Source organism: Amblyomma americanum, chromosome 11 (genome assembly GCF_052857255.1).
Source record: "Amblyomma americanum isolate KBUSLIRL-KWMA chromosome 11, ASM5285725v1, whole genome shotgun sequence".
NCBI lineage: Eukaryota > Metazoa > Arthropoda > Arachnida > Ixodida > Ixodidae > Amblyomma > Amblyomma americanum.
This window is the reverse complement of record NC_135507.1, coordinates 37,754,498-37,760,111: the sequence shown is the minus strand read 5'-3', so window position 1 is coordinate 37,760,111 and position 5,614 is coordinate 37,754,498.

The window sequence follows — 5,614 nt, the reverse complement described above, 5'->3', positions numbered from 1 at the left end:
GCCTGCTTCGACTTTATGAGACAGCCTTTGCTGCTGCAACTGCGGAAGTGCGCAGGAGTACACGCATTACAGTAATTTTAGTGAGTTATCTTCAGCAGCACTACAAGGGAATTTGAAAGCTGTAGTCGGGGCCGCGCTGCCGATGTGATAACGATAAAACTAGCGCGACATGTGAACCGCGGCCCATTAGAAAGGATGTCCATGGAATCTAGAAAACCACACGTTGACAGTCATAAAATGTCTCAAAGAGCCTGGGAACCTTCACCACAGTTGCTTTCATACCAAACTAAACTTCTTGATGCTTTGCTCTAAATGCTACAACGGCATTTTTGTCATTTCGTTCTTCTACCTAGCTTGGTGTGCATTTATTCAAATTATCTGCCTGTGGTGGCGATGCTTTAAGCGGGTGAGGGGCTGCACGGTGGTGCCTTCTCTACATGCACGCGCTGAGAGGTGAAAAAAAGAGCGAGTGACCTCTCAAGGTTAAAAAGGCAAAATCTGGCCAACGTACGGGCTCTCTCAGACTGGGACTGAAAAAGGTGTTGGCCCACCCGAACTCAACTCAAAAGTGACTGAGGCTGACAATGAACTTGTGTTTTGCTTCCTCAACCCACGGCTCATCCAGGGAAAGCCACTGTATATGACTCACGTCGACGCCATACTGGTCTGTGCGGAGTCACACTTTTCGACTGACAACTAATATGGACTTACTTATTTCTACTCACGACTCGTTTGGGCCCACTGACTCCTTTCGACTAAGCTCATTTAGTATCGCCTCCTCATAGGAACTCACGAGTCTTTTAGGCTCAGTCGCTCCTTATTGCGCGAAGTACTTTCCTGGGCCCGACTGGCACGCCTCCGAAACGAGAACACTATACATATGCGGGAAAAACCACGCCTAGTACGTGGGCGTTCCAAGGAATGAACACAACTCGCTCACGTTACTTAGGCAGGAAGCTTGCATAAAGGCGTTGTTGCAAATGGGTCGCAAGACCCAAGGGTAGCGTTGGCCTGGCGGCCTGGGGCACAGCTGGAAACATCCGAAGGTCCTGGCAAAGGATGAGTCGATTTCCAACAGAACAACTTGTTTATTCTAGCATCGCAAAAGAGCAGCCGGTCAGGGCGACCACGTTACTCGACGGAAGAAATCGAAGTCTCCTTTTGGCGTCCGGGGCAGCTGCCTTTATACCCTCGGAGTCGAGGGCAAGAAGGAACGGCTCGGGATGAGGCGCACGAGACGGCGACGCACGGACATGTTGAGACGTGACGTGACGCGTCCGCCGGGCCGGCGCCGGTCAGACCTCCTCGCCTCCCAGTTGGGGAGCTCCTCTCCCCGGCTGCCGCGCTTTGACAAGCGTGGGCACCAACATGCACACACACACACACACGCACACACGAAGACACGTGGCATTGAAACCTGCCTGGACGCGCTTGGCGGGAGGCGTTGCGGCAGCACTGAACAGGCCAAAATCACCGCCACTTGGAACGAAGCCCCGGCGTCCGTTGCATCCGCGCCGGCTATACCGCGCGTCGTAGGCGAAACGTAACAGACCGCCCCGCCGGGAGAAGGAGATCCCGATGGTCAGGGGACTGCATCCGCTGTCCGGAGGGATGTCGCTCGATGGTGCTCGTAATCGAAATCGGTCGTCCCTCGGCGTTGCTTGAGCGCAGCGCACAGAGAAGGCCTCGTTCTCAGGTTCAGGTTCACACAGGACACTGCAAAGTGATTTCGGGAGAGTTGCCATTTTTGTTCTCGTTCCCAGCAAGCGTTAGAACTACGCCGAAACGCAACCGCTCAGTCAGCAAGCACGAGACAACCCTCACTAAGCTCTGCCGGGCTCTTTCCCCTTTTATACTACTGCCTAGTTCCTTACAGTAGTCAAGCAGCACTCAGAACGCGTCCACAAATGGGAAAATTGCACTAGAAAGCACGTCATCACTTTGAAACACTAAACAAAAGCAATATGTTAAAAATCCTGCCTCAGGAAGAAAACATCAGTAACAAACAACTTTGAGGCGGATTCCTACGTTAGGGGCCTCGACTTAAGCCATCGGCGTTACCGTTGAGACTCCCCTTTTTGTAACGCACCTCAAAGGAATATTGTTGCAAAGCGAGGCTCATGCGCAGGAGGCGGCCATTTTTGGGAGAGATGGTCTGCAGCCATTGGAGAGGGCAGTGATCCGTCTCAATGATAAACCTCCAGCCGGCCAGGTAGCATAAAAATTTCTGAACGGCCCACACGAGACACGCACACTCTTTCTCGGTGGCGCTGCACGCCTGCTCACGACAGGTCACCTTACGACTAGCATACAGGACGGGGTGTTCCACTTCTCCATTTTCCCGTTGGCACAGTACAACGCCCACGCCTCGCTCACTAGCATCGCACTGAACAACGAACCCTTTTGTGTAGTCTGGCGATCGTAGCACAGGCTGGCTTGTTAGGGCGCTCTTTAGGGCGCTAAAAGCTCTTTCCTTTGTCTCGCCCCAGACGACTGTTTGGGGTTCCGTTTTTCTTAGAGCATACGTCAGGGGAGCCGCGATATCAGAGTACCTGGGGATGTACCTCTGATAGTAGCCGGCGACACCTAAGAACGACCGAATATCGGTCTTCGTGCGCGGTTGCGGGAAGTCTCGCACAGCGGCCACCTTTATTTCAGAGGGGCGGCGACGACCCTGTCCAATCACGTGACCGAGGTAGACAACCTCGGCCTGTGCTAATTGGCACTTGGGAGCCTTGACTGTCAAGCCCGCTTCGCGCAGGCGGGTTAGCACTGCCCGCAAGTGTGCCATGTGCTCAGACCAGGATGCGGAGAATATCGCTACGTCGTCTAAATACGGTACAGCGAATTCTTCCTGTCCCCGCAACACTTTGTCCATGAGGCTTGAAAAGCAGTATGGCGCGTTCTTCAAACCAAAACTCAAAACTTTAGGACGGAATGTTCCCATTGGTGAAATGAACGCCGCATACCTACTAGCCTCTTCTGTAAGTGGAACCTGCCAATAACCCCTGACAAGATCTAGGGTGGAAATAAACTGAGCGCTACTAACTTTCTCAAGGCGCTCCTCGATGTTAGGGATCGGATAAATTTGATCCTTAGTGATGGAATTAAGCCTGCGGTAGTCGACGCAAGGACGAAGTTCCTTGCCCGGTACCTCAACTAAAATCAAAGGGGAGGTATAATCACTCTCACCCGCCTCAATAACACCGAGCTGTAGCATTTTCTTTACCTCAGCCTAGATAATATCCCGCTGGCGGGGTGACACCCGGTACGTCTTGGATCGTACTGGCTCTGGGGAGGTAAGTTCTATTTCATGAGTAAGGACAGAAGTCCTACCAGGCCTCTCAGAGAACTGTCCTTGAAACTCTTGTAAGAGTTGGTGTAGTTCGGTTTTCTGCTCAGGCGACAGCGGTGCTTTACTGAGTAAGTCACTAATGACCTGATCGGTGTCTTCCCTGTTCGTCACTGAGCCTAGTCCCGGAAGCTCGACCGGAAACTCTTCGGGAACGTTTACCATCATACACACCACTGCTTCCCGTTGTCTATAGGGTTTGAGCAGATTACAGTGGTAAACTTGCTGTGCTTTCCGTTTTCCTGGCAGACTCACCACGTAGTTAACGCCCGACAGTTTTTGAACAATCCGTGCTGGGCCCTCCCACTGCACGTCGAGTTTGTTTTTTAGCGATGTGCGCAATATCATTACCTCATCGCCCTCCTCAAAACGACGGGCCCTGGCTGTCCGATCATAATAAACCTTGGCCCTCTGCTGGGCCTTTGCCATTGCTTAACCTGACAACTCCTGTGCCCTTCTTAAGCGTTCGAGGAGCCTAAGCACGTACTCGACCACAACTGGGTCGTCGCCCCTGCCTTCCCACGAATCTCGAAGCATGCGAAGCGGAGACCGCAGCGAGCGACCGTACACCAGCTCAGCTGGCGAAAACCCCGTAGCCGCATGCGGCGCGGTCCTTAATGCAAACATCACCCCAGGCAGACACAGCTCCCAATCACTTTGTTGTTCAAAACACAATGCTCTCAACACGCGCTTCATGACGGAATGGAGCTTCTCAACGGAATTCGACTGTGGGTGGTACACTGAGCTGTGTAACAGCTTTACCCCACACCTTTCGAGAAAGGCTGTCGTCAAAGCGCTAGTAAACACTGTGCCCTGATCTGACTGGATTTCCGCAGGAAAACCAACTCGCGCAAATATGGACAGTAGTGCATTGACTATCTCAACTGTGCTGAGTTCTTTAAGCGGCACTACTTCAGGGAACTTTGTCGCTGGGCAGATCACAGTCAAAATGTGTCTGTACCCCGTGGCTGTTACCGGCAGAGGTCCCACTGTATCCATAACGAGCCGTCTAAAAGGCTCCGTAATGATAGGTACCAAATTTAACGGCGCCCTCGATTTGTCCCCTGGTTTGCCAACCCGCTGACAGGTGTCACATGTCATCACAAAGTGTTCTACGTCACGAAAACACCCTGGCCAATAGTACTCTTGCAAGAGACGGTCCTTAGTCTTCTTAACTCCTAGGTGTCCGGACCACGAACCGCCATGCGACAAGCGCAACAGATCCTGACGGTAGCACTGAGGCACGATCAGCTGATCGAACTCCACTCCCCTGCGGTCTAGATACTTCCGGTACAGGACCCCACCTCTTTCCACAAAACGAGCATTTTTCTTGGCGATACCTTCCTTGACATTGCAGCGCATGTTTTCTAGGCTGCCATCTTTTTTTTGCTCTACTATCAAAGCCGACCGGCTGACTTTTAGCAACCTATTAAGTCCATCTGACGTAGGCGCGATGAGCAAATCTGCAGATAGCTCTTCTAACTTTCCCGTGTCGGGCATTTCGTCTCCAGTGCCTGGTGCCTTCAACGCTACAGGCTCAATTTTATGCAGTTCGGACGTGCTCTGAATATCAGCTTGCTGCGCCTCCGACCCTTTCTCATTGTTCGACAACGTCGGCCCCGCAACTACCGCCTTTGCAGTGAGCTCCCGAACTCTCGATCTGGTTAAGGCCTGAACGCTAGCCTCACCAAACAAAAGCCCCTTCTCGCGCAGGAGGTGATCGGACCTGTTCGAAAATAGGTACGGGTACTGGGGTGGCACCATAGATGACACTGCGGCCTCCGTCTCAATTGCTCCGAAAGGTCCTTCAATAAGCACTTTTGCTACGAGCAGACACACGCTATGAGCTTCCACGGCTTGCTTGATCCATGCGCATTCGCCCGTGAACATATCGGGTTCTACGTAAGAGGGGTGAACTACATCCATTGTAGCTGCGGAATCACGAAGCACTCGGCACTCTTTCCCGTTCACGAGGAAGTCTCGCATGTAAGGCTCGAGAAGCTTCATGTTCTCGTCAGTGCTGCATAATGACAAAAACACGACTTTTGTTTTTGTTTCTGGACACTGCGCCGAAAAGTGACCCGGCTTCTGGTACGTATAACAAACGCGCGCTTGCCTCGTCTCGAACCGCTTTCTGCGTTCGGCTTCGGCTGCCGCCGTCTCCTTACGTTCGGTCGGACTGCTTTCACTCGCATCCGCACTACGTGTGTCCCCCCTTGCTCTCATGGGTGTGAACTTCGGCCTCTCAGACTTGGAGCCAAA